The following is a 26357-nucleotide window of genomic DNA, read 5'->3' on the forward strand; positions in this document are numbered from 1 at the left end:
CTTCCACTGGGGTTGTTGGGGCATCTTAAGTTTTTTATTAGTTCCACTTAACTTGGAGACATATATGTATTTCAATAACGTATATGTATGCTGGGAATAATCACCTGAAAAACATTAATTACAACTTTGAAACTAATAAGCTTGCCTAATGCTGTATTTGCAATTGACATACATTCATTTTTACTAATGAACTTACGAAACTGGAAATTGTCTGTGGAAAAATAAAGCCTTGGAAAAATTTCTGGGATGCTGGGTGGCTTGCTGTACTCCCAGCTTTGAAAATATGTATTATGGTAACTTATAAAGCCTTTGGAGCTCTTCCTCCCATGCGAGTTGTAATCTACAGCGTGGCTGACGGGTACTAACTTCCCGAACCCTGCATTCAATTGCTTCTTGTGGGGAGGGATTCATGGCAACTTCTTGGACAGCATTCCTTTTACAGCAGGGGTGCACAACCTTTTTGGTCCTGAGGGCCACATCGAGCAGTGCCAGGGGCCACAAACACATTTTTTCACCCCTGCATTTCATTTGGACACATAATATTCTAAACTAAATTTATTCCACTTGGAAGCTCATTAAAAAGCTGTGATATTTGAGGGGTGGGTTCAGTTTGTCCACTCATCATAGGGGCATACTGCTGTGGTAAGATCCAAGTAGAGTTGCACTTGAGACAATCCTTAGAATGGTCTATTCTGCAGGCAGCCCTCCGATTTTCTGAGACATCACTCCAACCAATGTATCTGGAACAATGGTAAAGGAAATAAATCAGGGTAATATGGATTTGAGTGGGTTTGACTTGATCTTATGGAATTATACCTGAAGCATGTGTCCTTTTAGACTTGAAAATATTTGTTTTTCATGGCGATTTGAATCCTGGTGTTAAGTATTATGTATTAGCTTGCAGTGTTATACAGACTTACCTGGGACTTTTCAGAGGAGCTTCTATCTGAGTAGACATGGATAGGACTGCACTGTTAAGTTAATTTAGTGTGTGTGTGTGTGTGTGTGTGTGTTTAGTTTTATAAAAAGGAAGCCCTAATGCCTGAACTGAAAAGCCCGAGAATGTGCTATGAACATTTCTAAAGGCTTCAGTATTCCAAAGCAATGATAAAGAAACCCAAAATGATGAAAATATGGAGGCAGCAATATTTTAAACATTTTCATCCTGCTCTTCAGCAGAAATGGCTCCTGGAGCAGCTTGAATAAGATCAACACAGACAGTAATAAACAGTCCCTGCTCACAGGCTTATAATCCAAAATCAGAACACAAAAAATGGAGGAAAGAGATCGGAAGGTAGGGAGAAAATGGAGAAACTCAGGCAATGATAAGTTACAAAAGTCTAATAATAACCAGCATGAACGGAAACAATTGAGGAATGAGAGGAGCAAAAGGCAACTGGCCTCTTTGTTGAGCTAATGGAGCAGGCCCTTGTAGAATTTGACAATCCCATTCTTCCTTACACCATGGGAAGAGATCACCCAGGCTCTCATGAACAAGTTGAGCCTAAGGCTTCCTTCCAACAGTAGAGGTGCCTCAGAGGAGGGATGTCAAATCTACTTTGGTTTCTCCCTGAGCTTGTTTCAAAAATGTTGCATGAGGTCAGTGACAATTTGCAGTTGCAGTGTTGGGAAGACATTAAAGCCTCTGTCAGCAATGGCTATGGGGAGAATTCTGCTTTAGGAAATGAGCATTACATCTCTATGAAGCTTGGTCTTGATCCTGCAAACCTCCAAGGTTTACAGCCACCTTAGATTTTCACTGTCTCAGTGTCAGGGTACTGGGTTTTGAGGGTGCATAGGGTGCCCCTTGAGTTTGGTCCCGATCCTGCAAACCCCAAGGGGTTATAACCACCACCACCTTTTTGCAGCAGTTGGGCTTTTCACCTCTCTGGGGTAATTGCACAGGACTTTGATGGTGGATCAGGTGCCTCCTGAGTAGGGGAGGCTGGCTATGAGATTTGGTCCCAATCCTGCAACCCCCCAAGGGTTTATAGCCACCACCCCCTTTTGCAGCACTTGGGATTTTCACTCCTCTGGGGTAATTGTGCAGAGTTTTGAGGGTGCATGGAGTGCCTCCTGACTACAAGAGGCTTGTGTGAAGTTTGGCCCTGATCCTGCAAGCCCCTATGGTTTTATAACCACATCCCCCTTTATGCTGCACTCCGGATTTTTGCTGCTTGGTGAGTGAATGCGCAGGTTTTTGGTGGTGGATCAGGTGCCTCCTGAGTTGGGGAAGCTGCGTATGAAGTTTTGTCCGGATCCTGCAAACTTCCAGCACTTTAGAGGTGAAACAGTGCCACTGCTCGGACAGGAGGACTGCAGCAGGACAGGGGGCAGGGGGTCAAATTACACACAGTAGCTTAATAAGCTACTCACAGTAGCTTATTAGCCTGGTCTTGTGGTGGGGCATCATGGACTATTTAAAAAATAAGCTACTGTGAGTAGTTTATTAAGCCACCAGAGGTTATCGTGATTTCTGAATGCAGCCAGTGTCATGCTTTCTTATGGGTGCACCTGCTATCTGAGATAAGGTTGGTGGCAATAGGAAAGAGGGTTTCTTTTAGTGTTCATGCCTTATTTATGGAACTCTCTTCCCAGAGAGTCTTTCCTGTCACCTACTTTGCTATATTTTTGGCACTAGATGAAAATCTTTTTGTTCTCTCAAGCTTTTAAAGCTCTGTACTCTAATTGTTTTAATCTGATGCACAGTTGCTCGTTCTATTTTTTATTATTTTTATTGTCCTATTCTGATTTTGTATTTGTTATTGTGAACTACTCTGGGAACAAATTGGTTGAAATACAGTATATGCATTTTTATAAAATAATCATATGCACAGTTCAAATCTACTGGAATGGGAATGCATTTTGTAGTTGGGAATCTGTATCCAAGTTCAGGTCATCAGAAGAAGGCTGTCTTAAATGCAAATATGGCAGAAGAAAAGGTGAGTGGGGAAACTGGCCATATGAGAAAATGTCTAGCAAAATGCAGTGGGAAAAACAGTGTCCATAACTATTGATAACTTCTGCTAAGTATTTGAAAATGAGTTCTGTGTATGACATAAGAGGGAGAATTGTATTTCCCTGTTCGTTGTTTATTCGTTCAGTCGCTTCCGACTCTTCGTGACTTCATGGACCAGCCCATGCCAGAGCTTCCTGTCAGCCGTTGCCACCCCCAGCTCCCCCAAGGTCGAGTCCGTCACCTCCAGAATATCATCCTATATTCCCCTAGTGGCTTGAATTTTGTTTGTTGTTGTTGTTCAGTCGTTCAGTCGTGTCCGACTCTTCGTGACCCCATGGACCATAGCACGCCAGGCCTTCCTGTCCTGCGCACTCTCCCGGAGTGTGCTCAGGTTCATATTCATTGCATCGGTGATGCTGTATAGCCATCTCATCTTCTGCCGTCCCCTTCTCCTTTTGCCTTCAGTCTTTCCCAGCATCAGGGTCTTTTCCAAAGAGTTTTCTCTTCGCATTAGGTGGCCAAAATATTTGAGCTTCAGCTTCAGTATCTGTCCTTCCAATGAGCACTCAGGGTTGATTTCCTTTAGGATGGACTGATTTGACCTCTTTGCAGTCCAGGGGACTCGTAAGAGTCTTCTCCAGCACCACAGTTCGAAAGCATCAATTCTTCAGCGCTCAGCCTTCTTTATAGTCCAGCTCTCACAGCCATACATTACTACTGGGAAAACCATAGCTTTGATTAGATGGACCTTTGTTGGCAAGGTGATGTCTCTGCTTCTTACTATGCTGTCTAGGTTTGCCATAGCTTTCCTCCCAAGGAGCAAACGTCTTTTAATTTCATGGCTACAGTCACCGTCTGTGGTGATCTTGGAGCCCAAGAAAGTAAAATCTGTCACTGCTTCCATTTCTTCCCCTTCTATATGCCAGGAAGTGATGGGGCCAGATGCCATGATCTTCGTTTTTTTAATGTTGAGTTTCAAACCAGCTTTTGCACTCTCCTCTTTCACCCTCAACAAGAGGCTCTTTAGATCCTCTTCACTTTCTGCCATTAGGGTGGTATTGTCTGCATATCGGAGGTTGTTGATAATTCTCCCGGCAATCTTAATTCCGACCTCTGATTCATCCAACCCGGCATTTCTCATGATGTCCTCTGCATATAAGTTAAATAAGCAGGGTGACAATATGCAGCCTTGTCGTACTCCTTTCCCAATTTTGAACCACTCGGTTGTTCCATGTCCGGTTCTTACTGTTGCTTCTTGACCCTCGTACAGGTTTCATAGGAGACAGGTAAGGTGGTCTGGTACTCCCATCACTTTAAGAATTTGCCACAGTTTTTTGTGATCCACGCAATCAAAGGCTTTAGCGTAGTCAATGAAGCAGAAAGAGACGTTTTTCTGGAATTCTCTTGCTTTCTCCATGATGCAGCGAATGTTGGCAATTTGATCTCTAGTTCCTCTGCCTCTTCGAAACCCAGCTTGTACTTCTGGTAGTTCTCAGTTCGCATACTGCTGAAGCCTAGCTTGTAGGATTTTGAGCATCACCTTGCTGGCATGTGAAATGAGCGCAATTGTGCGGTAGTTTGAACACTCTTTGGCGTTGCCCTTCTTTGGAATTGGAATGTATACTGACCTTTTCCAGTCTTGCGGCCATTGCTGAGTGTTCCAAATTTGTTGGCATATTGAATGCAGCACTTTAACAGCATCATCTTTTAGGATTTTAAATAGCTCAGCTGGAATACTGTCATCTCCGCTAGCTTTGTTGCTACTAATGCTTCCTAAGGGCCACTTGACTTCACTCTCGAGGATGTCTGGCTCAAGTTCAGTGACCGCACTATCATGGCTATCAGGGACATTACTATCATGGCTATCAAGGACATTAAGATCTTTCCTTTATAGTTCTTCTGTGTATTCTTTCCACCTCTTCTTAATCTCATCTGCTTCTGTGAGGTCCCTGCCTTCTTTGTCCTTTATCATGCCCGTCTTTGCACAAAACGTTCCCTTGAGATCTCCAATTTTCTTGAAGAGATCTCTAGTCTTTCCCATTTTGTTGTTTTCCTCGATTTCCTTGCATTGTTCATTTAAGAAGGCCTTCTTGTCTCTCCTTGCTATTCTCTGGAACTCTGCATTCAGTTGGATATATCTTCCCCTTTCTCCCTTGCTTTTCGCTTCCCTTCTTTCCTCAGCTACTTGTAAAGCCTCATCAGACAGCCACTTGGCTTTCTTGCATTTCTTTTTCTTTGGGATGGATTTCGTTGCTGCCTCCTGAACAATGTTACGGACCTCCGTCCATAGTTCCTCAGGCACTCTGTCTATCAGGTCTCATCCCTGAAATCTATTCCTCACCTCCACTGTATATTCATAAGGGATATGATTGAGGTCATACCTGAATGGTTTTGTGGTTTTCCCTACGTTCTTCAATTTCAGCCGAAATTTTGCAACAAGAAGCTCATGATCTGAGCCACAGTCAGCTCCAGGTCTTGTTTTTACTGACTGTATGGAGCTTCTCCATCTTTGGCTGCAAAGTACATAATCAATCTGATTTCGATATTGACCATCTGGTGATGTCCATGTGTAGAGTCGCCTCTTGTGCTGTTGGAAAAGAGTGTTTGCTCTGATCAGCATGTTCTCTTGGCAAAAGTCTATTAGCTTTTGTCCTGCTTCATTTTGTACACCAAGGCCATGCCTGCCTGTTATCCCAGTGATTTCTTGACTTCCTACTTTAGCATTCCAGTCCCCTATGATGAAGAGGACATCTTTTTTTGGTGTTAGTTCTAGAAGGTGTTGGAGGTCTTCATAGAACCGATCAACCTCAGCTTCTTCGGCCTCAGTGGTTGGGGCATAGACTTGAATTACTGTGATGTTGAATGGTTTGCCTTGGATTCGTACTGAGATCATTCTATCGTTTTTAAGATTGTACCCCAGTACTGCTTTTCCCACCCTTTTGTTGACTGTGAGTGCTACTCCATTTCTTCTAAGGGATTCTTGGCCACAATAGTAGATATGATGGTCACCTGAATTAAATTCGCCCATTCCTGTCCATTTTAGTTCGCTGATTCCCAAGATGTCGATGAGATCTTGCCATCTCATGTTTGACCACCTCCAGCTTACCTTGATTCATTGATCTAACATTCCAGGTTCCTAAACAATATTGTTCTTTACAGCATCGGATTTTCTTTTCACCACCAGACACATCCACAGCTGAGTGTCCTTTCGGCTTTGGCCCAGCCGCTTCACTCTTTCTGGCGCTACTTGGAAATACCCTCTGCTCTTCCCCAGTAGTATATTGGACACCTTCTGACCTGAGGGGCTCATTTTCCGGCGTCATCTCTTTTAGCCTTGTGATATGTTCCATGGGGTTTTCTTGGCAAGAATACAGGAGTGGGTTGCCATTTCCTTCTCCAGTGGACCACATTTTGTCAGAACTCTCTGCCATGACCTGTCCGTCTTGGGTGGCCCTGCACGGCATAGCTTATGGCTTCACTGAGTTACAGAAGCCCCTTCGCCACAACAAGGCAGTGATCCATGAAGGGGAAAATTTTGTCTAAATTTTGTTTAGACAAGCTATAAAATTCTTTTCTCTTTAGTAATCTTCCTCCTCTGACCCCTAAATTAAAGTTATAAACACAGGCAGACATTTTATATGTGAACCTAGTACCATTTTAGGCATTTAATATCTAATAACATAACTTAACAAAAGCAAATGCAGTCGGTACAAACAAAATTCAGAATAATCTGAATTACTATAGACATCTTTTGTGGTACTTGCACATGCACAATGCATAATTAAAATATCGAGTTCACTGCCACAAAATAGGATCATTGGGATCTCTAGTAAGTGTGAGAGAGAGAAAAGTAAATAAACATCATACCTGAGATTTTACCACTCAAGTTCAAGGCTAGATGTTTACCTAGCCCCGAACCTCAGCACTGTAGCTCTATATCAGCTGTACTTAGTTCAGGGCAGGTTGAGTGGGAAGTTGTACTCCATCTAGGTTCAGAATTCAGGAGTCTTGAGCTGTGGGAAGAATTTCCCATAGCTCAATATGGGAAGTGCCTTTCCCCCTGCCCCCAATTCCTTCTAGGCCTTCAACTTGTCAGTTTTAGCTATTAGCTAAAAGAAACCTCCATATCCAGAGGCAGTATGCTTGCACATACCAGATCTGATGACAAACAGGGGCAGGCTGTTGCTTTCATGTCGTGCTTATAAGCTTCCTGGGGGCATTTGGCTGGCTGCAGCTAGAAACAGAGTGCTGAACTAGATGAACTTTTAGTCTGATTCAGCAAGGCTTTACGTGTATTCTTATCACATTCCCATTCACTCTCAAATACCTGACTTCTTGCAATACTTGAGCTGCATGTTTGCATAGGTTAGTCATGCCTTGATTTAATATAAAAAATATCTGGGACAAAGGAAACTAACTTAATTTGACTTTCCAGACCAAATTTTCACAATCTGAGAAATCAAATGATAAATGAGAGTTAGGGTTGTGGGCTTTTTTTCACTTGTGTATGGTTAACACATCTAGTGTAAGCTTGCCACTTTATTCCCAGTGTATGCCATGACATTTTGGGGAGTATTTGACAGATATAACCTGTTGCTGCATTTGACACCCTAGGAAGAAAAGTTAAAAACCACACCTCTTCGTTTATTAGTCATAACTGTAGAGACTTCTGCTGTTGCTCTGTCCAGTTTTTCTCACCCTGCCTCTCCCAAGAAAACTCACTTCCTTTAGCAAGACACTTGTGCCAACTGGCCAGTGGGATGGGGTAAATATTTTGGAAGACTGTCAGGAGCTGGCTTGTAACTTTTCCTTTGAGAATGATCAGTGGTTGGTCATGCCTATTTTTTTAACTTCTCATTGTTAAATTAGCAGGTATGTAACTTGTGAGCATGTTTTTCCAGACGTATCCGTTTCTGGAACCATTGGATTGATGGTTTAAAAATCTAAAATATAAACAAAATAGCTTCTCCCTGTATACCCATTTTCTGTATGCAAAATAATTAGACTCCTTTGGAAAATTTGAGTTTGGAGCAACTGAAAAATGTATTTGTTCTAAAAAAAATAAAATAAAATTGAGTTACTATGGAAACAATCCTGAAATGTTGTTTGAAAATATGCATTTATATGATATTCTTGCCTTGTGGTTGAAATACTTATTGATAGGTGAATCTGATGTATCTATAATTCCTCTTGTGATTTTCATCATATTGTTCTACTATATTTAGCAGTATTTTTCATTCTCTTATCTTCTCAAATATGTCATACAAATATGTAGTACTGTTTCTTGGTTGCTAGTAGTAAGTAACATGATGAAAATTCTGTGAAATAATTAGCTGCTTTATTTGGTGAGCAATGTACAGCTGATATAAGTACATGCTGATTATTGTTGTGAACTTGAAAAATCAGGGGAAGAAGAAAATTGAGAAAGTAGCAGTATTTCTTATGTGTTAAAGCATTTATCCCTTTAATGAAAATGTACACACAATATGAGTGCATAGGTTTTGACACCCAGATTTCGCCTCACAGATATGTACAATAATGTAAAAATCAGAATATTAACATGTTCAGTTTCTAATTAGTACCTATTTCAACATCTTATTATAAAACTCAATATCTTTCTGTAATGAAATTTTCAAGATTATGTACAATATACGAGAATAGAAATGTAGCTAGAAAGGTATGAGAGTAAATACTGTGAAAGCTGAATTTTACACATTTTAAGTTTCTTATTATGTTGGCCATGTGCAGGATTTATCTTGGATAGTATTGCTAACATGTGTCCTTTCCATCAAAGGCGCTTGTTCTCCTGATAAACATTAGAGCTTTGCTCATTAGTATTTGCTTAGAAACAGACAGTACATGTAATGCTTCACTGTATAATGTTTATGCACATCACACGACATGGGTGTTTAAGCCTGTCTTAAATTAACAATGGAAGTAGCCCTAAGAGAGAAAGAATGTCACCTGCCAACTCACTTTTGCCTGAAAACTTAGTAGGATCTATCATTCCTGGCTTTTGCCCTTGTCTTTACAATGCACGTCAAGATTCATGGCTTGATACTCATCAAGGAAATGTAACAGCATGGCAGATGGTGCTGGGGCTACAGGGGAAGGAGGAATCGGAGAAAATCACCGCCTCACCCCCTTCCTCTATCAGACAGCCTCAACTGGATCCCAGTTACCTCTCCACAAATAGAAGGGCTCATGGAAGGAAGTTTGGTTCTTCTTTATGCTCTCTGTGACTCTCCCATATTGGTTCTGTGCTTGAACAGAACAATCATTCAGAACGTTCTAGAGCTAAACAGAGTTTTAGGCAGGAGTCCTGCCCACCTCCTCTGTGCACACTCTGGACATGTCTCCTGCCTCCCCCTCAGTTTCTTTTCATCTGCCACAGCAACTAGCAGCATTTGGAACATTCTCTTGCCTCATGGCAAAAAATTCTACTGTCCCCTCCTGAGATGCTGAATAGAGTTGTCTCTCTGTCTTTCCTTCCTATCTTCTCTGAGTTTTTCTTCCTTTTTTCTTTATTGCCTCTTTGGGGCACATGGCCTCCAAGGCCTTCTTCAAAAAGTGTACCTGGCGTGCCAGGAAGCTACCGTTGATCAATGGACACATCAGTTACCTTCTCTGCCTTGGAGAGGCACACAGGGTGGACTCCTGTACCTACTACCAGGCCTTTATGAAGCAGGCCAGGAGAAACAGAACAGCATGTCTCCGTGCTCTGTTGTGGGAACAAGTCCTCTTGGCAGCAGACACTGAAGTGGCTTCTGCGTACTGTCTCTGCCTCCATTTGCAAGAAGCCAGCTCTCACTCACCTTCTTTCAGCACACACTATGGAAAGTGCTTCAGGGCAACCGTCCCCAGTATTGGGAATACCAGCCCCTGCCATATGGACAGCGTCAGCTGTCCCCTTGGACCAGCAAATCAAAACCAGTCCTTTGGTACTGACAGTCAAGACCGGATAGGTCAAATGGACCAAGTCCTGAAATAAACACCCCTCTAACCCCAGGGAGCCAGGACTGAAAAACAAAAACAAAAAGACGGTTTGTAAGATAGAGTGTGACATCAAACCTGAACCTACACCTGTTCCAAATCAGCCACCCTTAGTACGGATGGCACCTCAAACTCTTATGTGATTGCTGTGCTGATTAGGAGAAACAACAACTCCCATAGGGCCTAATTTCCCAGGTGATATCCAGTGCCTGCGCTTGGTATCAGAGGGTGAATCTAGGGAACATTTCTTACTGGAACTGTACTACCATCTTCTGTGAGACTGTTCTCCAAGAAGTATTGATCTGCTTAGTACTGACAAACCTCACCAATTTCCTTGGCTTCTTTAGGAGGTTTTCATCATTGCTACAGTATGCCATCGGAAAGCCTTCCAGGGCATAGTCTGAAGGCACATGAGGCAGCCATTGTGCTGAAGCTCAGCAGGTCTGGGTCTGGTCAGTGCTTGGATGGGAGACCCCCTGGGAACCACATGTAGCCACCTTGAGTTCCACAATGGAAGAAAGGTGGGATATAAATGTAATAAATAGCCATAGGAAACCCCACACACACACACTTCTACAGGTCTCCTTTCCATTATTATGAAGACCACCGCCACGATGGCACCATGATGAGTATAGGGATGGAGATACCTGCATCACCATTCCAATTGCCAACTTTCTGGTTCTTCTCACTTTCTAGAACGATCTAAGGCAGCTTCTCACTGTGAAACATCTTCTCACGTGGTATTTAACCTGTTAACAGAAAGTACCGTGGTACCAGGCTTTACAGGTTTGCCACTCACTCTCTACCTTCCTCTTCCAGCCAACTTCTTTCAGGATGTAATGCTGGGGGGGAAAAAACTCCTGGAGCCATCAGCCGCTATGCACTCACTAACAGCAGTGCAACTTACCTAGCCTTTGCTTGCCCCTAACATGGACACACTGCCTAATAACCCTTCTTCAATGCAGGATGGCTATTGCTCAGACTCATCTTCCACTTTGTCTGTCCAGGCCCCAACCTACTCACTGAATGCCACCATAGGGGATCAAAATCCTCTGTCCCCGTTGGATGACATATCATATCTCAGGTCTCCCATCCTGAGAGCCAGCATGGTGTAGTGGCTAGAGTGCTGGACTGGGAGTCGGGAGATCCAGGTTCTAGTCCCCACTCGGCCATGGAAGCTCACTGGGTGACTTTGGGCCAGTCACATACTCTCAGCCCAACCTACCTCACAGGGTTGTTGTTGTGAGGATAAAATGGAGGAGGAGGAGGATTATGTACGCCACCTTGAGTTCCTTGGAGGAAAAAAGGCGGGATATAAATGTAATTAATAAATAAATAAATATACAGAACAAATCCTCAGAATGGCAAAATCCCTTCAACTAGAGTTTAAGATCTCTCTGGTCCAAGTCTAAGATCCAGTCTTTAATGAGTACAACTAGATTTAGCACCATGGATTATTGTTCTGATGCTTCCATCATTACTGCATGTAATCAAATAATCCTGGGTGAAACCTTCTACACCCACATCTAGAAAGATGGAAAACCTATATGGGATACATGAAGAAGATTGTTCCTTCCTCTTCAAAGACCTCATACCAAACTCCATAATAGTGGAACCATCCCAATCAAAGATGAGACAAAAGCGTTATTCTGTCCCTGTGGATTCAGAGGGGGAAAAATTAGACTCGATGGGATGCAGGATTTACTCCACTGCAGTCCTGGCACTCTGCATGGTGAACTGCAAGCCATGCATGGCAGCTGTCAGGAGCGCCCTAGCGGCCTCTTTCAGTAGATCCCAATAGCCAACTCAAGACACAGACAAAAGGATTCTTTTCAAGGCTTTAATCCTTTTACAACTTAATGACTGTTTCAGATGCTAATCACCAGCGACTAAGCAAGGAACAGCAGAGTAGCCTATGCTCCGAGTAGGCAGTTGATCCCCGTTTGAAGGAGAGTCACTTGAAGACCCTGAACTTACGGGCTAGGGAGAGATCCTCCCTCTTTCCCTTGGGTCCACAGGAGGCAGCCGTTGCTTGCATGCCAAATGGGCGCTACGCCTCCTTTCCGCGCCCTCCATTGCTCGTCACTCCCTGCGTCTGCGTCGAGCGTCTAGCAAGCCCCGTTCCTGCACTTTCTCACTGCTAGGATCACTATCTCAGGAATGCTGGCAGGAGGAATCTCTGCCAGCTGCTGTGCCTGTGAGGGATGAGCGGGCTCCTCTCCCATGGATTGCTGATCCTCCTCAGAATCAGAACTGCTCTGGGGTTCTATCGGCTCTGTTTCCACCCTGACAGCAGCCTGTCAACAGCTCTTATGAGAAAAAGCAGCAACTTTCTTTGTCTGTCTCCCAGAAGACATCAAAACGTAGTGATGATATTCCAAGATAAGGCCCACAGATTAGCAGGACAACAAATTAACACAGCCCACTGCGTGACTGACTGTGGCTCCAAGGCCATGGCTGTTGCTTTCCCTTTGAGATGTCATGCCTGGCTTCGTACTTCAGGACTCCACTAGGAAGCTAGATCAAGAGTGGAGGACCTCCACTTTGATGGCGAAGGCCTCTTCAGTGTGTCCACAGATGACACTCTTGACAGCATCTATAAAATGAAGATGTCCACCCAGAAGATGGGAGTGCAATCACAATCCTTGGTGGCTTTTGCCAACTGACCACATCTGTACTGGCAATGCCAATGGCCACCTCGATGCCAATCCAACTTAGGCCCAAACAAGCTTCCAAACAAGGCTTGTATTCCTCCTTCCACTCCAGGAGACCCTTCCAGAACAAATACCGCCAACCTGCTCACATTAAAGACTCCAACCAGTTTAAATGTCTTCTTTGACTCCTACAGAGGAGCCCGACCATCAGCTCCCTTTCACCAGAACATACTCAAACCTTTTCTTCCCACCTGGAGGTCCATCACCACCAACAAGTGGGTACTCTCTATCATCGCTCAAGGCTATTCCATTGAATTCGAAGGTACCCCCACTCCCATGGAGATCTTCCATTCTACTCTCGCAGGTCAGTTCTAAGAGAAGAATCACTACCCTCTTGTACCCACAATACAAAAAAATTTCCCGTGCTCAAAGGATCACCAATTTCTTCTCCAGATAATTTATAGTTCCCAAAAAGGATGTTGGTCTTTGACCTATAGACCTTCAGGATGTCAGTTACTACATTTGCCTGAAGAAATTCAGGATGACCTTCTTTGGTAGACTGGTTCGCTACAATAGAGATTTGCAATGCTTATTTCCACATCGCTATACACCCTGCTTCTTACCCCTTTCTCAGATTTGTCTTCGGGAACAAACTCAGTTCAAGGTTCTCCTTTCCAGCTTAACCACATCTCTGAGCATCTTAGACGGGGCACATCTAAAACTTCAAGGGATTGTCATTTTTTCCATACATAGGTGACTGGCTCGTCATAGCCCCCTCTCACCACCACCTCACCACTAACATCAACATTGCCCCGTTGCTTCTGGAATCTCTTGGCCTCTAGGTCAACAACAACAACAACAACAAAATTATTTATTTATTTATTTTTTCATTTCATTTCTATACCGCCCAATAGCCGAAGCTCTCTGGGCGGTTCACAAAAATTAAAACCAAACAGCACACAATAAAACAATTTAAAATATATAGAACATTAAAACCACAGTATAATAATGTTGTTGTTGTTCAGTCGTTCAGTCGTGTCCGACTCTTCGTGACCCCATGGACCATAGCACGCCAGGCCTTCCTGTACTGCGCTCTCTCTCGGAGCGTGCTCAAGTTCATATTCATTGCATCCGTGATGCTATCTAGCCATCTCATCCCCTGCCGTCCCCTTCTCCTTTTGCCTTCAGTCTTTCCCAGCATCAGGGTCTTTTCCAGGGAGTTTTCTCTTCGCATTAGGTGGCCAAAATATTGGAGCTTCAGCTTCATTATCTGTCCTTCCAATGAGCACTCAGGGTTGATTTCCTTTAGGATGGACTGATTTGACCTCCTTGCAGTCCAGGGCACTCGTAAGAGTCTTCTCCAGCACCACAGTTCGAAAGCATCAATTCTTCGGCGCTCAGCCTTCCTTATAGTCCAGCTCTCACAGCCATACATTACTACTGGGAAAACCGTAGCTTTGATTAGACGGACCTTTGTCGGCAAGGTGATGTCTCTGCTTCTTACTATGCTGTCTAGGTTGGCCATAGCTTTCCTCCCAAGGAGCAAGCGTCTTTTAATTTCATGGCTACAGTCACCGTCTGCGGTGATCTTGGAGCCCAAGAAAGTAAAATCTGTCACTGCTTCCATTTCTTCCCCTTCTATATGCCAGGAAGTGATAGGGCCAGATGCCATGATCTTCGTTTTTTTAATGTTGAGTTTCAAACCAGCTTTTGCACTCTCCTCTTTCACCCTCAACAAGAGGCTCTTGAGATCCTCTTCGCTTTCTGCCATTAGGGTGGTATCGTCTGCATATCGGAGGTTGTTGATAATTCTCCCGGCAATCTTAATTCCGACCTCTGATTCATCCAACCCGGCATTTCTCATGATGTACTCTGCATATAAGTTAAATAAGCAGGGTGACAATATGCAGCCTTGTCGTACTCCTTTCCCAATTTTGAACCAATCGGTTGTTCCATGTCTGGTTCTGACTGTTGCTTCTTGACCCTCGTACAGGTTTCTCAGGAGACAGGTAAGGTGGTCTGGTACTCCCATCACTTTAAGAATTTGCCACAGTTTGTTGTGATCCACGCAATCAAAGGCTTTAGTGTAGTCAATGAAGCAGAAATAGACGTTTTTCTGGAATTCTCTTGCTTTCTCCATGATGCAGCGAATGTTGGCGATTTGATCTCTAGTTCCTCTGCCTCTTCTAAACCCAGCTTGTACTTCCGGTAGTTCTCGGTTCGCATACTGCTGAAGCCTAGCTTGTAGGATTTTGAGCATCACCTTGCTGGCATGTGAAATGAGCGCAATTGTATGGTAGTTTGAACACTCTTTGGCGTTGCCCTTCTTTGGAATTGGAATGTAAACTGACCTTTTCCAGTCTTGTGGCCACTGTTGAGTGTTCCAGATTTGTTGGCATATTGAAAGCAGCACTTTAACAGCATCATCTTTTAGGATTTTAAATAGCTCGGCTGGAATACTGTCATCTCCGCTAGCTTTATTGTTACTAATGCTTCCTAAGGCCCACTTGACTTCACTCTCTAGGATGTCCGGCTCAAGTTCAGTGACCGCACTATCATGGCTATCAGGGACATTCAGATCTTTCCTGTATAGTTCTTCTGTGTATTCCTGCCACCTCTTCTTAATCTCCTCTGCTTCTGTTAGGTCCCTGCCTTCTTTGTCCTTTATCATGCCCATCTTTGCACAAAACGTTCCCTTGAGATCTCCAATTTTCTTGAAGAGATCTCTAGTCTTTCCCATTCTGTTGTTTTCCTCGATTTCTTTGCATTGTTCACTTAAGAAGGCCTTCTTGTCTCTCCTTGCTATTCTCTGGAACTCTGCATTCAGTTGGGTATATCTTCCCCTTTCTCCCTTGCTTTTCGCTTCCCTTCTTTCCTTAGCTACTTGTAAAGCCTCATCAGACAGCCACTTTGCTTTCTTGCATTTCTTTTTCTTTGGGATGGATTTCGTTGCTGCCTCCTGAACAATGTTACGGACCTCCGTCCATAGTTCCTCAGGCACTCTGTCTATCAGGTCTAATCCCTGAAATCTATTCCTCATCTCCACTGTATATTCATCAGGGATATGATTTAGGTCATACCTGAACGGTTTAGTGGTTTTCCCGACGTTCTTCAATTTAAGCCGAAATTTTGCAAGAAGCAGCTCATGATCTGAGCCACAGTCAGCTCCAGGTCTAGTTTTTACTGACTGTATGGAGCTTCTCCATCTTTGGCTGCAAAGGACATAATCAATCTGATTTCGATATTGACCATCTGGTGACGTCCATGTGTAGAGTCGCCTCTTGTGCTGTTGGAAAAGAGTATTTGCTATGATCAGCATGTTCTCTTGGCAAAACTCTATTAGCTTTTATCCTGCTTCATTTTGTACACCAAGGCCATGCCTGCCTGTTATCCCGGTGATTTCTTGACTTCCTACTTTAGCATTCCAATCCCCTATGATGAAGAGGACATCTTTTTTTGGTGTTAGTTCTAGAAGGTGTTGTAGGTCTTCATAGAACCGATCAACCTCAGCTTCTTCGGCCTCAGTGGTTGGGGCATAGACTTGAATTACGGTGATGTTGAATGGTTTGCCTTGGATTCGTACTGAGATCATTCTATCATTTTTAAGATTGTACCCCAGTACTGCTTTTCCCACCCTTTTGTTGACTATGAGTGCTACTCCATTTCTTCTAAGGGATTCTTGGCCACAATAGTAGATATGATGGTCACCTGAATTAAATTCGCCCATGCCTGTCCATTTTAGTTCGCTGATTCCCAAGATGTCGATGTTCAATCTTGCCATCTCATGTTTGACCACCTCCAGCTTACCTTGATTCATTGATCTAACATTCCAGGTTCCTAAACAATATTGTTCTTTACAGCATCGGATTTTCTTTTCACCACCAGACACATCCACAGCTGAGTGTCCTTTCGGGTTTGGCCCAGCCGCTTCACTCTTTCTGGCGCTACTTGGAAATACCCTCTGCTCTTCCCCAGTAGCATATTGGACACCTTCCGACCTGAGGGGCTCATCTTCCGGCGTCATATCTTTTAGCGTTGTGACACGTTCCATGGGGTTTTCTTGGCAAGAATACTGGAGTAGGTTGCCATTTCCTTCTCCAGTGGACCACATTTTGTCAGAACTCTCTGCCATGACCTGTCCGTCTTGGGTGGCCCTGCACGGCATAGCTTATGGCTTCACTGAGTTACGCAAGCCCCTTCGCCACAACAAGGCAGTGATCCATGAAGGGGAGTATAACAATACAACCACAATAAAACCTAGCAGCAGTGCAGGAGTTTAAAATACAGATTTAAAACAGCAAAGCTAAAAGCCTAGAAAGCTAAAATGCTAAAATGCCTGGGAAAATAAAAAGGTCTTCACCTGGCACCGAAAGGAATACAATGTAGGTGCCAGGCAAACCTCACCAGGGAGCTCATTCCAGAGCTGGGGTGCCGCAGCAGAAAAAGCCCTCCTCCTAGTAGCCACCCGCCTCACTTCCTTTGGCAGGGGCTCACGGAGAAGGGCCGCTGACGATGATCTTAAGGTCCGGGCAGGCACATATGGGAGGAGGCAATCCTTCAGATAACCTGGCCCCAAGCCGTTAAGGGCTTTAAATGTTAATACCAGCGCTTTGAATCAGGCCCGGAAATGGACCGGCAGCCAGTGCAGCTGGAAAAGTACTGGCATAATATGAGCTCGCAGGCCAGTCCCTGTTAACAATCTTGCTGCCCTATTTTGGACCAGCTGACGTTTCCGGACCGTTTTCAAAGGCAGCCCCACGTATAACGCATTGCAGTAATCCATACAAGAAGTTATCAGAGCATGGATAACTATCTAGGCTATCTCTGTCTAGATAAGGTCATAGTTGGTATACCAGCCTAAGCTGATAAAAAGTGCTCCGTGCCACTGAGTTCACCTGTGCCTCAAGTGACAGTTCTGGATCCAAGAGCACCCCCAAACTACGAACGTGATCCTTTAGGGGGAGTGCAACCCCCTCCAGAACAGGTTGAATATCACCTAGCCGGCCAGACGAACCACCCACTAACAGTACCTCCATCTTGTCTGGATTGAGTTTCAGTTTATTGGCCCTCATCCAGTCCATTACTGTGCCCAGGCACTGATTCAGAACAGCCACTGCTTCACCTGGTTTTGATGAGAAAGAGAGGTAGAGCTGGGTGTCATCCGCATATTGATGGCACCTCAGCCCACACCTCCGGATAACCTCCCCCAGCGGTTTCACGTAGATGTTAAACAGCATGGGGGATAGAATAGAGCCCTGTGGAACCCCATGGCACAATTGCCATGGCACAGAGCAATAATCCCCCAGCACCACCTTCTGGAATCGGCTATCCAAGTAGGAGCGGAACCACTGTAGTGCAGTGCCTTCAACTCCCAACCCAGACAACCTATCCAGAAGGATACCATGGTCGATGGTATCGAAAGCCGCTGAGAGGTCCAGAAGAATCAACAGGGTTGCATTCCCCCTGTCCCTGTCCCGGCAGAGGTCATCCCACAGGGCGACCAAGGCGGTTTCCATTCCAAAACCAGGCCTGAAGCCCGATTGAAATGGATCTAGATAATCCGTTTCATTCAACAGTGCCCGGAGCTGTCCTACAACCACCCGCTCAAGCACCTTGCCCAGGAAGGGGATGTTGGCCTATAATTATTAACATCCTCTGGGTCCAGGTTAGGCTTTTTCAGGAGTGGTCTAGTTACCATCTCTTTTAAAGCGGCAGGCACCACTCCCTCTCTCAAGGAGGAATATACAACCTCCTGGACCCAGCCAGACATCCCCTCCTTGTTTGATTTAATAAGCCATGAAGGGCAAGGGTCAAGCACACAAGTGGTCGATCGGACTTGACCAAGCACCTTGTCTGCAACCATAAAAAAGTCTCATAATGTCTCAAACTGAACAATTTATAGGGGCAGTTTTTGACACCACTCAAGCCTGTACCTACTTAACAGTGGACAGAGTGGACACCCTACAATGCCTTGCACGGGAATTGAAGGCCATCCACCAATGCTGAACAACCAGCATCGAACGCCTATGCCCCACCTCAATGACTCTGTTAGCATGCCTCCATAGACTGCTCCAGTCATGGTTCCTGCAAATCTTCAAACCAGAAATGGACCCCCAGACTCGTATCCTGTTTCCCAGTGCCAGTCTTTCTGCAGCAGAGCTGGTCACGACCCGGACTCTCTGGGAGATGCTTTTCTTCTTCACTGTGGAGCCACTCTAACTTGAATGTCCCCCCCTTTCCCTGTAGTCACATGAGCGGTGAACAAGATAAGGACAATGTGGCTCGCTGCATCTTGATTACCCCATGGTGGCTGAGGCAAGCATGGTTTGTGACACTTTTCTTTCTCTCCAACCACACTTTGTCTCCCTCATTTCCTGGATCTCCTCACAATAAGCAACTGGGAGATCAGGCACCCTGACCTGGAGACTCTATGTCTTACTGCATGGAGAGTGGGCAGCTTAACCAATTTTCTGACTAGGTCCTGGAAATAATGACTTCTTCGCTCAGACCTTCCACCTGAGCCTCATACGCTGCCAAGTAGAAGGCTTTTCTGAAATATCTTGCCTCAACAGAACAGGACCCAAAAGCATGCACAGAGGAGATAAATCTAAAACTGTTTTCTGTGCACCTACATAACCCATATGTATGAGCTCACAGATGACCACTCGAAGCATGTAAGCAATCTCTCCGTCCAAGCCCTATGTATTCATTGCAATGATTATCTACCTTTGGAAAATGAGGCCAAATCACAAATATAAAGAGTCACTGCAAGGAAGACTGAATGCAAAGATCTATCATCTATGCTCCACTTCAGTCCATTTCATTCAAAGTTTAAATCTATACTGGTATGATGTAGACTTAGAGGTAAATGGCTCTCCCTGAGAAGGGAGTTCCAGAGCCTAGGCTGAAAAGGCCCTCCCCCTCGTTCCACCTAAGTGCATCTATTGTCGCTGTTACTGCCGTAGTTGTGGTGGTGGTTTTATTGTTGCTTTTATTGTTTTTATGTTTTTATCACTTTTAATATTTCAACTGTTTTTCTGTATTTTACTGGTGTAAACCACCTTGGGAGGGCTTCTGCCCTGAAAGGCGGCCAAGAAATGTGTTAAATAAATAAATAAAATTATCATTCTGATTGGCAGATGAAGGTATGTGAAATGGATCCTGTTAATTGGGCTTCATCTGTAGACAAAGTGTTGGGAGGAGATCAGGGTGTGACAATAAGGTGTTTGGCTGGTGAGCAACTCAGTTATTAATACTTCTTTCAATAATGGTTTAAAAGGAGCACACTTAGTACTAATATCTTTTGGAGGCCTTGCCAAAAAAAAAAAAAAAAGGCAAGTATCTCTGGCAACTGCTACATCAAAAGTTGAACCTTTTATACTCGGCTCCAAAAGCAAAAGTAATGACTAATGGTTTATTTTTGGCTTTTTTTTATTTGGGCGGGGCACCAGACAAGGTTGTCCACTTTCCCCATTGATATTCAACTTACGTTTGGAACTCCTGGTGTGTGCTATTAGACAAAATGGTAGTATTCATGGATTTGTCCATTTTGGTTTAGAATTTAAAATTAGCCTTTATGCTGATGATCTTTTGTTGTTTATCTTGAAACTCCAGTTGTCTGTTCCAGCTTTGATGAAATTGATTTAATACTTTTGGTGAATTGTCTGGCTATTTAATTAATTGATCAAAGTTGGAAATAATGCCAGTTGGAGATAGGGTATACTCTAGTATATTAGCCAATTGGCAATTTCGACAGTGCCCAGAGTCTATTACCTACTTGGGAATAATTATCCCTAGAGATATATCTCAAATGATTAGTTTAAATTTAAACAAGTTGATTAATGATATATCATGAGATATAGATAGATGGGCATCTTTAATATTGAGTTTATGGGGTAAGGTTAATACACTTAAGATGAATACTCTACCTCAAATTATTTATGTTATACGTGGGATCCCTATACCTGGTAAATATTTCCAAAGACTTAATGCTTTGTTTCGTAAATCCTTTTGGGGTTCCTTTACACCAAGAATATCTTTGAAAAGGATGCAACTTCCAGTTAACGAAGGTGGGTTCGGTTTTCCAGATTTAGCTACATACCATCAGGCTTATTTGCTGATCTGTACTAAACTTTGGTCTTTCCCACTCAGATTTGATTTTCCACCTTGATCAGTGTTGGAATCTTCTTGTCTGGAGTCTCTCTTTAAATAGATGGCATTAAGTTCTTGGCAGATAGAGCTCCTCCCACAATCTTGGCAGTCAGAGTTGTGTGGTGCATAATCTCATGCCAGTTACAGTTTGACCCGTTTGTCCATGCCAAATTGACTTAATGGGGAAAGTCAGATCTAAGAATTGGAAAGAAAATGTTTTTATGGCGGACCTGGATAGATAAAAGGATCTTTACACTGAGTCAATTAGTGGCTGCTGCTGATGAGCTTTTGCTGTTTTCAACTTTGCAAGATATATTTGGTTTGCCTGCTATAGCGGAATGGTAGTATTTGCAATTGAAACATCTGTTAGTATCTAGATTCAGTCCTGCTGCTTTTACTGCTTCAGAGTCTCTTTCATTATTGGAAATACTAATTGAAGCTGACCAGATATATCGACCTACAATTCATGTTTATAAATACTTATTATCAGTGAACAAATATGATACATGTGGTTTATAGCAGGAATGGAATAGGGAATTGGAATGTCCTATTTTGTTTAATCACTGGACCGCCGTTGTGGTGTCTGTCTATGGATATCTCTATGGATCAACCTGCCAGCTGTTTCTAGATGGAGTGATAAGTCTGTGAATCTATAATTACATTAAATATTTTCTATACATTTATTTAAGCATCCTGAACCAGCATCAGGTTCTCCATTCCTAATGGATCTCACTAAGAGACTCACTGCCTTGGATCTAGCAGAAGATTTTTGTTGGTTCTTCATTTGGCAATGAATTGTTTGAAAACGTTCATTGAATTCTTGTGGTTCTTCACTGTGGTCTCTGTGAATCACACAGAAGCACCTGTGTGGAGCCTCTATTCAGGAAACTTCTATAGCTGAGAAATGTTTTTGGTGGGAACCCTCCCCCACCATCCCACTGCGCATGTCCAAGTGGGTTCCTGCCTGTCTCCTCAGTTCCTTTTCGACCGCTGTCACAGCTGCCTCTTTGGGAACTTTGTCTGCATTTTTTCTGTGCTCAGAGTTAGTGCTGAGGTCATCCTTGTTGCTTGTTTTCTGCTTGTATCTGTGTGTGTGTGTGTGTGTGTGTGTGTATATATATATATGTGTGTGTGTGTATATATATGTGTGTGTGTGTATCAGTCACAAGCAGTAATATATATATATATTACTTAGTTTAGTTGTGCTTGTTCTTTTTAACATTTTTATCAGCATATGGCATTAAAGGCCTCCTTCAGAAAGTGTGTCCGCTGTGGCAGTAAACTGCTTCCTTCTGATGGACACTCTTCATGCCTCCTCTGCCTCAGACATGCTCATGCTGTAGAGATTGCCAGTCCTTCTCAAAACAAGCCCATAAAAATCACTCAGACAGATTGAAAGCAATCTTGTGGAAAAGGGCGTTGGAAGCAGTGGACACTCATAAATCTCAACCTTAATCGGGTGCTCCAAGGCATAGCAAGATGCCACAGCCTACCTTAGTTTCACTCCCTCAATCAACATCAGAGGTGGGGCGAACAGACCCTCCAGTGCCAGGTTGGTCTCTGGCATTGTCTGTGGCCAAAAAGATTTCTAAAAAGGCGAAGCGCACTAAGCCTATATCAGAGGCTATACTGAAGAAAAAGAAGAAAAAGGAGGTTAAAAAGACTACATCGAGAGTTTCGGGGTTAGAGATCCTTCCTCCTCTAAAGTCACTGATTTCGATGCTGTCATCGGTACCAACAGCCCCTGCACCATCGGACCCTCTGTCTATGGCCTCTGAAGGCGAGATCAGGGATTTTTCTCCCATTTGACACTTGTCTGATTCCAGTCCTTGGGATCGATGCTCGCGATCTCCATCAGCAAACCTCCGAGATTGAGAATCACAGTCACCTCAGTACAGAAGGCCACAGTCATCTGCCATTCCTAGGGACTCTGTCTCTCGGTATCGATCACCACTGAGATGCCATGAAAAGGATTATTCTGATTGACCTCACGCTCCCCATCACGATTGGGATCGAATCTCAGGCTGGTCTATGCCACCTTGACATTTTACTAATGTGATGATTGGCAACTGCATAGAGATTATGATCTATACTATGATTGAACCAGGTACTTAGGAGCGACTTCTGCTCAGTACAGAACTTGTCCTTCGGCTTTGATCTCACCTCCACTGGATCAGGATGTGTTTCTACCACCACCTCCAGTGCCTCTGCATTCGTCATCTTTGGGTAAACCTCGAGGCTATGTGAATCAAGCTCCTCCTGATCGTCCTTTACCATCCCCTCCTGTGCAAGAGCAAGTAAAGATAATAAATCAGATAGAGCTCTCTCAGGATTCTGTGGAAGATTATCAGTCCAATTCCTCGTCCTTTTCCTCAGTCACTCTGTCAGTTTCATCCCTAGATGAAGTTGTGGTTATTGGAGACAAAGCCTCTCCTTCCGAAGATGTGGGTCATTTTTTGGAGCAGGTGCTATGGATGGTGCAGTCTCTGGGAACAGATGTGCAGCAACCAACAGAATACATACAGGATCCAGTGTTTGATGCCTTGTATACAGATGGAGTCAGTATCAGTAGTGATTCCTTTTCTTCCTACTCTCCTCCAGACTCTGAAGCAGACATGGAATACTCCATCTTCAATGGCTCCCACCTCGAAGCATCTGGAGTCGATGTATAAAGTTCAAGAAAAGATGCCGCATTTGTTTTTTCTCATCCTAATTCAATAATAGTCAAATTGGCTCATGGTCGGTCCCAGAAATCCCATGAATCTCCAGTTGATAAAGAGGGACGCAGACTTGACTTTATGGGACGTAGGCTTTACTCTTTCATGGCTTTAGGACTTCGTGTTGCGAACTATCAAGCCATGATGTTGTGTTATCAATTATTTTTGTGGGAAAAGATGGACTCCTTGTGTACTTACCTTCTGGAAGACCAGAGAGAGCTAGCCAGTTTCAGGCAGAAGCAGTTAAACTTTCTCATCAACAAATCAATACTGCCTGTCATCAGGCGGATTGTAGTGTGAAATCCATGGTAGGCTCCGTACCATTACGATGTCATGCATGGCTTCATTCAGCTGGACTAACACCAGAGGTGCAGTCTAGGATTGGAGACTTACCTTTTGATAGAGAGGGATTATTTAATTCTAAAATAGATGATCAGATGGACTCTGTTCAAAAAGCAAGATCAACAGCAAAAAAGGTGGGCATTGGACAACCGCAACAGCAACAGTCTTATAGACCACGGCGTTGGTTTAGATACAAACTGTATTTTCAAAGGCAACCTGTAGATCGTGCCCTACAGTACCAACCACATCAGCAGCAACAGAGGAAACAGTACTCTTCCTCCAAATTTCATCAATCCTGTACAAAAGCTGACACCTCTTCTAAATGGGTCCTTGACTTGGAGCTTTTCAGTGTCATCCCACCTCTGACTACCCTGACTTTTGGCAACCGCCTTTCTTTCTTTCTTTCTTTCTTTCTTTCTTTCTTTCTTTCTTTCTTTCTTTCTCCCAGCTTGGCATGAGATAACATTGGATTCTTGGGTGCTGGCTATTGTCTGCCAAGGATACAAGATTGAATTCGATGTCCTCCCTCCGGTCAGAATTGTCCGAGTGACGTTGTTGTCAGAGCTGTTACATTTATTTATTCATTTCTATACCACCTAATAGCCAAAGCACTCTGGGCAGTTCACAAAAATTAAAACCACAAAGCGCAGCATAAGACAATATAAAATACGTTGCTGCCGCATCTCAAGACAGAGTTGTTTCTTCGGAAAGGAGCCATTCAACATGTCTCCCTCACCCAGAAAGACAGGATTTTTTTCTCCTGATACTTTACAGTTCCCAAAATGGATGGAGGACTTCATCCAGTCTTGGATCTAAGACTCTTGAACGAATTCATCATAGCTAAGAGATTCAGAATGACTACGCTGGCAATGATTCATATTGCAGGAGTAAACAACACTTTGGCAGACTCCCTCAGTTGAACTTACCACGCGTCCCACAAATGGGAAATGTCTCCACTCATCTTACGTCTCCTATTTCAACGTTGGGGCTGGCCATCTGTGGACTTGCTTGCAAATCTATCAAATGCGGTTTGCATGGTGTTTTGCTCAAGAGTGGGAGTAGGTCACTTGTCGTTGGGAGAAACCTCTCTCCTTCATTGGAGCAGAGCATTATTGTATCGCATTCCTCCATTTCCTCTGCTACCGAAAGCGATTGTGAAGACTGAAGAAGAGAAGACCAACTGTCTTGTTGATCACACCGTGGTGGCTGAGACAGGTATGGTTCACAATTCTGTCTGACATGGCCAAAGGAAATTTTCTTCGTCTGGTGCTGATCTGAGTAACCAGGAAGACATAACTGGGAAAGTCTTAACTCCCGCCAACTCCCCCACCAATGTCACAGTTATGCATACCAGATCAGCCTCCTATTTCACAATCATGTCATGGATGAGGGATATTTTATTATAAATTCACTTGGCATTCAATAACAGCACCAGAAGCCCTGGGGGAAGACTGGTAAGACAACCACTTAGCCTCTCGTTGGGGGAAGAATCAGAATGGGATAGATGTCAACCATCTAACCCAAGTTCCCCTTATCTGGCCAGTCCCACCCTGAATGCCAACCTCCCCCTACCCATATCCATGTTAATTGGCGGCCCACCAGCTCTCCTATACACACTTAACTAGGAGAAAGCACCACTGAACACAGTGGGATTTCACTTACTTCCAAGTAAACATACAGAGGACTGTGCTGGATATGTTGGCTGTTTAGATTTCAGTTTAAGCCAGACTATTTTTAGAAGAGAAACTTTTTATAGCTGAGAATTTTTTAAAATCTGATTTTAAATTTTTTAAAACTGACTTTTATCCACCCCACTGTGATGGTATGTATTGAGGCTAGACAAGCTTCATGTTTGCTCTGTTACTGTAGAGTAGAGTGTACTCTGTCTGTAGAGTAGAAATACTGTATACTGAAAATTTATAGCTAAGGTTGCTGAGGACACTGGTCAAGGTCAAAATGTATTTAGCATTTTAAAATGCAGGATGCTGCACTGCTTTGGCTCATAGATGTTATTATATTGACTTGAACTTTTTTGTGGTAAATGTATTTTGTTGCAGCAATGCTAGTATCACCACTTAAAAGGGCACTATAGTTGTTATTTACCAATTTGTAGCATACAACCCCTTGCTTTGGTTTACATAGCCTATATATACAAGCCATGGATTTGCCATGTCCTCTCTTGCAGTGATCGAACCACTGTCATAGATAGGCTTGCATTGTGGTCATATGGAATGTCACCTTTGGATTGGTTGCTTCATTAGTTTAGTGTTTAAGTAAATATTGCAGGAGACACTGCAGACAAGACTCTTTGCTGTACATGTACTTGCTTTCTGGTAATAAAACTGTGAATTTTGCAATTACATCCATGTCCCTACTAATGTAAGAACAATCACATTGGATGCATTGTTGCTTGTTTGGAATGTCAGAGCAGATCCACAGTGTAAATAAAGAAGTATAATGTATACTGTGTCTTGAGGGGCACCGTTTTTTGTACGCCTAAATTTGTAGACTTCAATTTAAAAATCCTTTAATTAGTTAAAA

The 26357-nt window shown here is 43.5% G+C and overlaps 1 protein-coding gene across 5 annotated transcripts in view; it reads left to right on the forward strand.

Moving 5' to 3' along the window:
* Window positions 1-26357, forward strand: part of ROCK1 (Rho associated coiled-coil containing protein kinase 1) — a 129154-nt gene that overhangs the window by 22901 nt on the left and 79896 nt on the right. The window lies entirely within an intron of this gene.

The sequence above is a fragment of the Heloderma suspectum genome, chromosome 4 (assembly GCF_057233095.1).
Source record: "Heloderma suspectum isolate Gila_16-S chromosome 4, 16-S_ref, whole genome shotgun sequence".
Taxonomy (NCBI): domain Eukaryota; kingdom Metazoa; phylum Chordata; class Lepidosauria; order Squamata; family Helodermatidae; genus Heloderma; species Heloderma suspectum.